The sequence below is a fragment of the Canis lupus genome, chromosome 20 (assembly GCF_011100685.1).
Source record: "Canis lupus familiaris isolate Mischka breed German Shepherd chromosome 20, alternate assembly UU_Cfam_GSD_1.0, whole genome shotgun sequence".
Taxonomy (NCBI): domain Eukaryota; kingdom Metazoa; phylum Chordata; class Mammalia; order Carnivora; family Canidae; genus Canis; species Canis lupus.
This window is the reverse complement of record NC_049241.1, coordinates 50160414-50171775: the sequence shown is the minus strand read 5'-3', so window position 1 is coordinate 50171775 and position 11362 is coordinate 50160414. Positions and strand designations below refer to the sequence as shown.

The 11362-nt window shown below is 40.4% G+C and overlaps 1 long non-coding RNA gene across 1 annotated transcript in view; it reads left to right on the top strand.

The window, feature by feature from the left end:
- The first annotated feature begins 1279 nt into the window (after window positions 1-1279).
- Window positions 1280-11362, top strand: part of LOC119864738 — a 35327-nt gene continuing 25244 nt past the window's right edge. Inside the window, exon 1 of the long non-coding RNA XR_005375095.1 lies at window positions 1280-1413. This is a non-coding gene — a long non-coding RNA (uncharacterized LOC119864738). The remainder of the gene's footprint in view (window positions 1414-11362) is intronic.

Genomic DNA, 11362 nt, shown 5'->3' with positions numbered 1-11362 from the left:
TAATCCACACAGTGGACTCTTATTCAGCTGCAAAAATACATGAAGTATTGATACCTGCTACAACATGGATACGCTTTGAAAAAATTGTGCGAAAAATGTAAACGAAGTCAACAGAGTAAATGAAGTTAATTAACCACGAAGACTACTTATTACATAATTTCATTTGTAAGAAAGTCAATGAATATTAAAATCTATAGAGCTAGAGGGGCGCTTGAGTGGCACAGTCAGTTAAGCATCCTACTCTTGGCTTTGGTTCAGGTCGTGATCTCTTGGTCGTGAGATAGAGCCCCATGTGGGACTGACCCTTAGAGCAGAACCTGCTTGAGATTCTCTCTCTCTTCCTCTGCCCCTCCTGCTAGTGCACTAGTACTCTCTCTCACAAATAAATCTTTAAAAAATCAATAAAATGTATAGAAATAGAAAGTAGATTAGTGGTTGTCCAGGGCTGAGTGCAGGAGGAGGAAATGGTAAGGGCTTTTTGAGATGATGAAATATTCTAAAATTGTAATTATTGCACATATTTTTAATATACTGTACTGAAAACCATTGTACACCTTAAAGGGGTCTATTGTATAGTATAAACTTCAAATTAATGGGTAAATTTTTACAGTGCAAGAGTCTTGCCATCCAATTTGTTAAGCATATTAATAGTTTCCGAGTGCATCCCTAATTTGCAGGATGATTTGTTTTTCTTGTATCAGTGAAAATAAAAAATCAATTGCTTTAGGGATATTATAGCCATTCACACAGGTCAAAGTTCTCTAGGCACACACTCAAAAATTGATCTAATTTCCTTTCAAAAAAATATATATATAAATTTCCTTTTATTGTAAAACGTACATCTGAGAACCTGTTGAACACAGCTCCTAGTTTGTGGTTGTTCCGAGAAGAGTCCCTGCGCCTAGGATAGGGCTGGGGGTGGGTGTGTGGTTCTTCCTATTAAGAGGCCACAGGAGTCTTTAAATTATCAAATATATATGCGAAGCCCCTGACGTCTGGAGGACAAGAGATCCTCCCGATCCAGTTTGGCCTGGCATGATCGCCCTCTCCCTCCAGCAGGGGTCAGTCCAGCTAGAAACGGTCTTGAACTCCTAGCGCGCACCTGTGTCCCGTGCGGGCGCGGTGAAGCGCCAAAAACCTCCGGGCGGCCAAGTACCGGTCTGAGAGCGGAAGCAGGTTCTGCTTAGCACGTGACCTCCAGATGCAGTTACTCTGTCCAATCAGGGGCGAGCAGGGGCGGGTGGGCGTGGCGCCGCTCCGCAGCCGCGTGGAGCCGGTGGCCTCGCTCGCGATCGCATCTCACCTGCCCGTAGCGGTGTCCGGTGGTTCTGCTGCGGCGTCGATCGCGCAGATTGATGCACCTGCTGCGGGCGCCGTAGGGACGACGCCCGCGGACTCAGAAACCGGGAAGCGGTGAGTGTGCGGGACCGGGGGTGCCAGGACGGGCGGAGGGGCTGGCGACGCGCGGTGGCGGGACCCGACCCTCCTCGGGAGCTGCCGAGTCCCCGAGTCCCCGGGGACGTCGCTCGGACCTCAGTCCCCTCCGGTGCGCCGCGTGCGGGCTGGGCCGGCAGCTGGGACCCCGGCGTCCTGTCCGGACCCTGCGCGCGGCCGCGTCTCCCCGATGGTGCGGTGACCACGGGGAGGGTCGTCAGGGGACAGTCGTGACTCGGTCTCCCGGGTTCGTGCGCAGGGGTTGCTGTGGTCTGTGGGGTCCCCTGTCCATCTTTACTCCCGAGGGGCGCCCGTTTTCCCCCAAGTGTTCCAGATGTTTGGGAAGCAGAGTCTCAAATCCACGACGCTGCCCCCAGCCCAGCCCCTCCTAGGGCTAGCAGTACATCCCTAAATTTCGAGATCCCTCCTCGCCTCCCCGAGCCAACCTCTGACAGCGTCAGCAACCATGCTCCGTGCCGCACTTCAAGCTGAGGCCGTGTTTTAATGGTTATTCAATTTCCCACAGTCAAGGGGTAGCTGTTTTTAAAAGATTTGTTTGTGGAAATGTTACATGGGAAGAAGCAGAGAATTAACCACCCGGAGCTACGCTGTATGAGATCGTGTGCCTCCCCCCGCCCTCATCTTTCCTGGGCCCGGGGCGTCCGTTGGGTGGAAGTGGATCTTTGGAAACTTTTCTGGGTGATCTCTCCTGTCAGCACTGCCCCTCCCTAGGTTTGAAAAGATTTATTCACTTGAGTTCAATTCTCAATAAATAAAAGTATATTAAGGCAATAAATCTTGAAGCAAGAACAACATAAAATATTTATTTTCAAAGGGGCAAGAAAGAATTAAATTTCAAAACTAAAAAATGGAGCAGCCCGGGTGGCTCAGCGGTTTAGCGCCGCCTTCAGCCCAGGGCCTTTCTCTCTCTCTCTCTCTCTCTTTTTTTTTTTTTTTTAATTTTTAAAATTTATTTATGATAGTCACACAGAGAGATAGAGACAAAGAGAGGCAGAGACACAGGCAGAGAGAGAAGCAGGCTCCATGCACTGGGAGCCCGACGTGGGATCCGATCCCGGGTCTCCAGGATCGCGCCCGGGGCCAAAGGCAGGCGCCAAACCGCTGCGCCACCCAGGGATCCCAATCTATTATCCATTTTGAATTAATTATGTGAAATGTGTAAGACTTATGTCTTGATTTTTCTTTTAGTACATGGGTATCCAGTGTTCCAGTCCTATTTGCTGAAAAGACCATGTTTTCTCTATAGAATTGCCATTGTTCCGGTGTCAAAGATTGGTTGACTCCATTTGTGCGGATCTATAGGAAAGCAACTGACATTTGTTTATTAACCTTTTATCCTTCAAATTTGCTATATATTCTTATTTGTTCCAGAAATTTTCTTTGTTATTGTGGATTGAGATTTTCTGCTTACATGATATATGCAACAAAAACAGTTTATGGGGACGCTTGGGTGGCTCAGCGTTTGAGCGTCCCAGATTATTGGGATTGAGTCCCACACTGGGCTCCTTGCATGGAGCCTGCTTCTCCTCCCTCTGCCTGTGTCTCTGCCTCTCTTTATATGTCTCTCATGAATAAATTTAAAAAAATTTTTTAAATCTTAAAAAAAAACAGTTTATATCCTTCCTTCCCAATCTGTATACCTTTTCCTGTCTTATTGCATTATCTAGGATTTCCAGTACAGTGTTGAATAGAAGAAGTGATAGGATATTTTTATTTTGTTCCTGGTCTTGCGGGGCAGGCATCAGGTTTCTTGCCATTAAATATGGTGTTGGCTGTAGGTTTGTTGTAGATGTTCTTTTTCAAGAAGAGAACGTTTTCCTCTATTCCTAGTTTGTTGTCATAAATGGCTGTTGTATTTTCTCAAATGCTATTTTCATTTTCCCAAATGCTATTTCATTTTCCTTTAATTCTTGAAATTAATCTGTCTTTCCTCCTTTATTTTATTGCTTTTTAGAAAGAACCTGCTTTTCTTTTTCTTGGTTATCCTTTCTTGTCCACAGTTTTATCTTTAACTTTTGTTATTTCTCTTCTCATGCTTACTTTGGGTTTGTTTTTCTAGTTTCCTAAAGTAAGTGCTTAGACTTTTTTGCCTATAGCTCTTCTTTTTTAGTGTCTGCATTCAATGCTAAACATTTCTCTGTAGATACTAATTTACTGCATCTCTCAAATTTTGATGTTTTATTTTCGTTTGCTTTTAGTTTAATATATTTTTTAGTTTAATATAATTTTAATTGTTCTTGATACTTATTTTATCCATGTGTAATTTAGTAGTATATTGTTTATTCTCCAAGTATGGGGGCTGGTTTTCAACTATGTTATTGGTTTCTAGATTAATTGTGGTTTGAAGGCATGTATAATCTGATTTCTAGTCTTTCAAATTTTTAAAAGTGTGTTTTATGTCCCAGGATGTGATCTATTTTGGTGAGTGTTCCAAGTGAGCTTAGAAGAATGTTTATTTTGCTCTTGTTGGATGATATTAAATAAATTTTAATCAAATCCAATTGATTGATGGTGTTCTTCAGTTCAAGTCTACTTGTCCTGATTTTCTGCCTGCTGGAACTCCTACTTACTGATAGAAGGCTGTTCATCTCACCAGTGAATTCACTAACTTCTCATTGCAGTTTTGTCAATTTTTGCCTGATATATTTTGCCACTCTGCTGTTACGCACATACACACAAATAATTGCTGCGCCTTTTTTGAGTCTTGACCCCTTTATCATTATGTAGTGCCTATTTTTGTCCTTGTCAGTTTTCCTTCCTCTGAAGTCTCCTTTGCCTGAAACTTATCTATGCCTGCTTTTTTTTTATTAATGTTAATGTGGTGTGTTTATCTTCATTTTGCTACTTTTAACCTATCTTTTTTGTTAAAGTGACTTTCTTATAGACAACAGTTAATTAGTTATTTTTTTATCTGCTATGACACTATTTATTTTTCATTTCTTATATTTAGACCATTAATGTTTAAAATGATTGTTGATATAGTTGGATTGATACTATTACCATAATTATTACCATTTTATATTTGTTGAGTTTGTTCTTTGCTTCTCTTTTGTCTGACCTCTTTTCTCTGCCTTCTGGTTGAGACGCATTTTATGTGATTACATTTTTTTCTCCTGTTTTCACATATCAAGTACACTTAAAACTGTTTAAAACTCTTCACTCTCTACCTGCTTTCATGATTTCTAAAAGGAAATCTGAGTGTTACCTTCACTGTGCAGAAGCTGTTTTTATTTTGATGAAGTCCCAATAATTTTTTTTTTTTTGCTGTCTTTGCCTCAGGAGACATATCTAGAAAGAAATTGCTACAGCTAATGTCAAAGATGTTACTGCTCCTGTTCTCTAGAATTTTGGTGGTTTCAGGTTTCACATTTAGGTTTTTCATCCATCTTGAATTTATGTTTGTATATGGTGTAAGAAAGGGATCCAGTTTCATTCTTTTGCACGTTGCTGTCCAGTTTTCCCAACACCATTTGTTGAAGAGACTTTTTCCCATTAGATAATCTTTCCTGCTTTGTCAAAGATTAATTGACCCTATACCATTTCTGCATTTTCTATTCTGTTTTGCTGTTCTATGTGTCTATTTTTGTGCCAGTACCATACTATTTTGATCACCTTAGCTTTGCAGTATAACCCAAAGTCTGGAATTGTGATGCCTCCACCTTTGCTTTTTTCAAGGTTGCTTTGGCTATTCAGGGTCTTTTGTGGTTCCAGGTAAATTTTAGGATTGTTTTTCTAGTTCTGTGAAAAATACTGGTGGTATTTTGATAGGTATTGCATTAAATGTGTAGATTGCCTTGGGTATATAGACATTTTAACAATATTTGTTATTCCAATGCATGAGCATGGAAGGTCTTTTCATTTTTTAGTATGACCTCTTCAATTTCTTTTATCAGTGGTTTATAGTTTTCAGAGTACAGGTCTTTCAGCTCTTTAGTTAGGTTTATTGCTAGGTATTTATTGTTTTTGGTGCAATTGTAAATGAGATTGATTCCTTGATTTCTCTTTCTCTTGCTTCATTATTGGTGTATAGAAATTCATCAGATTTCTATATGTTGATTTTGTATTTTGCAACCTCACTGAATTCCTTTATCAGTTCTAGCCATTTTTTTTTTTGGTGGAGTCTTTTGAGTGTTCTACATAGAGTATCTTGTCATCTGCAAATAGTGGAAGTTTGACTTCCTTGCTGTTTTGGATCTCTTTTATTTCTTTTTGTTATCTGATTGCTGAGGCCACGACTTCAGTACCATGTTAAATAGTAATTGTGAGAGTAGACTTCCTTGTCTTGTTCCTGACTGTAGGGGAAAGGATCTCAGTTGTTCCTATTGAGGATGATATTAGCTATGGGTCTTTCATATGTGGCCTTTATGATGTTGAGGTATGTTCCATCTGTCCCTACTTTGTTGAAGGTTTTTTATCAAGAAAGGGTGCTGTGTTTTGTCAGATGTTTTTTTTGCAGCTATTGACAGGATCATATGGTTCTTATCCTTTCTTTTAGTAATGTGATGTATCCTGTTGGTTGGTTTGCAAATATCGAATTACCTCTGCAGCCCAGGAGTAAATCCCACTTGATTGTGGTGAATGATTCTGTACTGTTGAATTTGATTTGCTAGTATTTTACTGAGAATTTTTGCATCCATGTTCATCAGGGGTATTGGCCTGTAATTCTTATTTATTTATATTTTCAGAGAAAGAGTACAAATGGGGAGAAGGGACAAAGAGAGGGGGAGAGAGAGCATCTTAGGCAGGCTCCACACTCAGCACAGACCTGGATGCAGGGCTTGAGCTCATGACGTGACCCTGAGATCATGACCTGAGCCAAAAAATCAAGAGTCAGACACTTCACTGACTGAGCCACTCAAGCGCATCTCTGATTCTCCTTTTTAAGAGGGGTCTTTGTCTGGTTTTGGAATCGAGAAATGCTGGCTTGTAGAATGAATTTGGAAGTTTTCCTTTCATTTATATTTTTTGGAACAGTTTGAGAAGAATAGGTATTAACTCTTCTTAAAATATCTGGTGGAATTCCCCTGGGAAGCCATCTGGCCCAGGATTTTGTTTGTTGGGAGATTTTTTTATGATTGATTCTATTTCTTTGCTGGCTATGGGTCTGTTCAGATTTTATATTTCTTCCTGTTTCAGTTTTGGTGGTTTATAAATTTCTAGGAACTTGTCCATTTCTTCCATGTTGCCCATTTTTTTTTTTTTGGCGTATAATTTTTCCTAGTATTCTCTTATAATTGTACATCTGCGGGTTTGGTTGTGATTTCTTCTCTTTCACTTGTGATTTTATCTATTTGGGTCCTTTCTCTGTTTGATAAGTCTGGCTAGGGGTTTATCAGTTTTATTATTTCTTTCAGAGAACCAGCTCTTAGTTTCCTGAATCCATTCTACTGGGTGTTGTTGTTGTTGTTGTTTATATATCATTTATTTCTGCTCTAATCTTTATTATTTCCCTCTTCTGATGGCTTCAGGCTTTAGTTGCAATTCCTTTTCTAGCTCGTGTAGGTCTAAGTTGTATATTTGAGTCTTTTCTTGCTTCTTGAGGTAGGCAATATGTGTTGCAAGCATATTGTGTTGCAATATGCTTCCTTCTTAGGGGAAGTATGCCTATGGGCATCCCAAAGGTTTTTGACTGTTGTGTTTTCATTTTCACTCGCTTCCATGTATTTTTTAAATTTCTTCTTTAATTTCCTGGTTAAGCCATTCATTCTTTAGTAGAATGTTCTTTAATTTCCATGTTTTTGTGGTCTTTCCAAAATTTTTCTTGTGATTGACTTCAAGTTTCATAGCATTGTGGTCTGAAAATATGCATGGTATGATCTTATCTTTTTGTTTTTGTTGAGGGCCACTTTGTGACCCAGTATGTGATCTATTCTGAAGAATGTTCCATGTGCACTCAAAACGAATGTGTATTCTGCTGCTTTAGGGTGAAATGTTCTGACTCTATTAAGTCCATCCAGTCCAGTGTGCCATTCAAAGTCATTGTTGCCTTGTTGATTTTCTTCTTAGATTATCTGTCCATTGGTGTAAGTGGGGTGCTAAAATTCCCTTACTATTATTGTATTATTATCAATGAGTTTTTATATGTATTAATTGATTTATAAAATTGGGTGCTCCCAAGTTGGAGGCATAAATATTTACAATTGTTAGGTCTGCTTGATGGATAGACCCCTTAATTATGATATGATGCTCTTCTTCATCTCTTGTCACAGTCTTTGTTTTAAAATCTAGTTTGTCTGATATGAGTATGGCTACTCCAGCTTTCTTTTGATGTCCATTAGCATGATGGCTGGTTCTCCATCCCCTCACTTTCGATCAGCGGTGTCTTTAGGTCTAAAACAAGTCTCATATAGGTAGTATATAGATGGATCTTGGTTTGTGTAGGTTTTTTTTTTTAACCATTCTGGTACGCTTTATCTTTTTTTTAAAGGATTTTATGTATTTATTCATAAGAGACACAGAGAGGGTGGCAGAAACAGGCAGAGAGAGAAACAGGCTCCATGCAGGGAGCCCAGTACGGGACTTGATCCCAGGACCCCAGGATCACTCCATGGGCTAAAGGCAGGCACCCAACCACTGAGCCACCCAGGCATCCCACTCTTTATCTTTTGATTGGAGCATTTAGTCCATTTATATTCAGAGTAATTATTCAAAGACATGAATTTGGTGCCATTGTGTTGTTACCTGTAGAGTTGGTATTTCTGTTGGTGTTCTCTGGTCTGTTCTAGTCTTTGTTGCTTTTGGTCTTTTTTTCCTCCACTCAAGGAATCCCCCTTAAAATTTCTTGCAGGACTGGTTTAGTGGTCACAAACTCCTTTAGTTTTTGTCTGGGAAACTCTGTATCTCCTTCTATTCTGAAGACAGCCTTGCTGGATAAAGAATTCTTGGCTGCATATTTTTCTCATTCAGCACGTTGGCTATTTCCTGCCACTTTCTTCTGGCTTGTCAAGCTTCTGTGGACGAATCTGCTGGAAAGCTCATCTCTTTTCTCTTTTTGGTTAAGGACTTTTTTTTTCCTTGCTGCTTTCAGGATTCTTTCCTTGTCTGTGTATTTTGTGAATTTGACTATGATATACCATTGCCATGGTTGTTTTTTGTTGAATTTAATGGGATTTCTCTGTACTTCTTGAATTTTGATGTCTGTATCTTTGCCCAAATTAGGGAAGTTTTTAGCTATAATTTGAAGAAATTTTCTGCCCCCTTTTCTCTTTCTTCATCTTCTTGGACTCCTATGACACAAATATTACTATGTTTTAATAAGTCACTGAGTTCCCTAGGTGTACATTCGTGATCCATTATCTTTCTTTCCCTCTTCTTTTCAGCTTCATTATTTCCCATAATTTTATCTTCTATACCACTGATTCACTCGTCTAATTCATCCATCCTTGTTTTTATGGCCTCAGTTTGGGTTTGCATCTTGGTTATAGCATTTTTAATTTTGACCTTACTAGATTTTAGTGCTTTTATCTCTGCATTAAGGGATTCTCTAATATCTTCTATACTTTTTTTCAAGCTCAGTTAGTATCCTTATAATCCTTGTTTTAAATTCTAGTTCAGACATCTTTCTTATATCTATATTGATTAAATCCCTGGCCCTGAATTCTACTTCTTTCTTTAGGGATGAATTTCTTCAACTCATCATTTTGTCCAGAAAAAAGAAAGAAAGAAAGAAAGAAAGAAAGAAAGAAAGAAAGAAAGAAAGAAAAGAAAAGAAAAGAAAAGAAAAGAAAAGAAAAGAAAAGAAAAGAAAAGAAAAGAAAAGAAAAGAAAGACAACCCTCCAAAACCGCAGAAAACCTAGATCCTAGGTGTGTTTTGGTCTGCTTGGTAGAAGAATCTAGATCTTTGGGGCACCTGGGTGCCTCAGTGAAGCATCTGACTCTTGATTTTAGCTTAGGTCTTGATCTGAGGGTCATAAGTTCCCCAAATAAAAAATGAAATGAAAGAAATTAAATAAATATAGCCAAAAATGTATATATAAAATTTTCAAAAATTAATAATTTTAAAGGAATTGAAAAAATGAAAAAAAGAAGAACAAAAGCAAAAAGGAAGCTAGATTCTATTTCCCCTAGAGCTGAAGCTTTACAGCACTCTATGGTCAGTAGACTTGATGTGTTGTTTGTGCTAGCCTTCTGGGAAAGGCGCCTGCTGCAGGACTCTCAGCCTCATTTCTTTCAGCGGAAATGCGCCTCCAGGGCCCCTCTGGGCTAGGCTTGTTGTAAGCGACTCTGGCCTCCACTAGGTGGCGCTGTTTTGCTCCCTAAAGGCTTTCCGAGCTGATGGGCAGAATGAGTCTGGCGTTGCCTCCTCTCTCCAGCTGGAGCTGAAGTTCATACCCCACCCCCACCCCCATGAGTCCTCACAGGAGAACAATCAGTCACCCCTCTTGTGTCCCCAGTTTCTGTCTGAACCCTGCATCCATTCTGCCTGTGTCTGAGCTTTTTTTTTTTTTTTTAGTCTCAGGTGCACGACTGAATTTCCAAACTCTAAATTTTAGGGACTCCCATGTCCCGGACAGGGTTCCACCTGGGGAGGGTCTCGCCACACTTCTGCAGTTTGCCTGACATCCCAGGGAAGATGTCAAATGACTGGGCAGTGGTTCACGGTTTATAGCAAAACAGAGCAGAAAGCTGGTGCCAAGACTCGCTGTTCTCAGCCCGCTGACTCCTTTGCCTGGGAACAGTGCAGCACCTTGGCAGCACCCATTCTTCTCGTGACCGGGGGTGGGGGATCCTCAGACCCTGCTGTCACTCCCGGGATTTTGCCCTGCTTTGCCACCTTAGTGCCTTTAAGCCAGGCACCTCCCCCGTGGCAGAGGACTTCTTAAAGTTCAGATTTTGTGCTCCACTCCTTATATTTTGCAGTAGCCTCCTTAAGCTCGGCGCCACCCACCCCCCTCAGTTTTCTCTCTCCCCCACGTCAACTCTCCGCACCTCCTACCTTCCAAAATGTAGACTATTTTTAGACTCGCAGTTTTTGTTTTCCCAGACCCCCAATCGATTTCTTGGGTGTTCAGAATGATTTCATAACTATCTAATTGTATTCAAGGGATAAAACACACTTAGGGACTTAGGGCCCCCCTAGCCCTGCATCATCTTAACTCTGCCCCCCCCCCCAACTGACTGGAATTTAAATAAAAACTAAAAAAACAAAAAACAAAACAAAACAAAACCAAGAAGTAAAAGGAAGTCTGACTTAATTTCTTATCTCTATAACAGGTGAGGTTTTTTTTTTTTTCCTTTTTGGTTCCTTTCAAGATTAGCTCTCTTAATATGGCTTGTAATTTTTGTTGGAAGAACATGAAGTACTGAAAAAAAGGAACTGAGATAAATAGGCCTTTAGTGTGATGTTTTATGTTTATTTGGCTAGTCTGTGTTTACTCTTTGCTGTACCTGTGTCAGAGGCTAAAATTTCTTCTGGTTTCTTCTTTCCTTTTGTCTGCCCTGTCTTTGGAGTTTTAAAAGGTCTGAAAAATGCAGTTCCTTCAGCATATTTCATCGTTGTTAAATAGTAGCCCTGTGGAAGGAAGGAAAGTGTTTTATAGTCCTGTGATTTGGGTTCAGGCTGTTAGTGAGCTTGTGTCCCTGTGCTGTGACCTTCTGTGGTAGGATAGGAAAGATACTTAGTCTTTGTCCCTGGTTCCTAGCACAGACCTCCCAAAGCTCTTGGAATGTCTTGAGTGATAGGGGTGAGAGGAGCATCTTTTCTGCTTCTTCTTTCTTCTTTCTTTCTTCTTTCTTCTTCCTCCTCCTCCTCCTCCTCCTCCTCGTCCTCCTCCTTTTTTAAAGATTTTATTTACTTATTCACGAGAGACACAGAGAGGCAGAGACAAAGGCAGAAGGACAAGCAGGCTCCTCGCGGGGAGCCTGATGTGGGACTCAATCCCAGGACCCGGGATCACAACCTGAGCT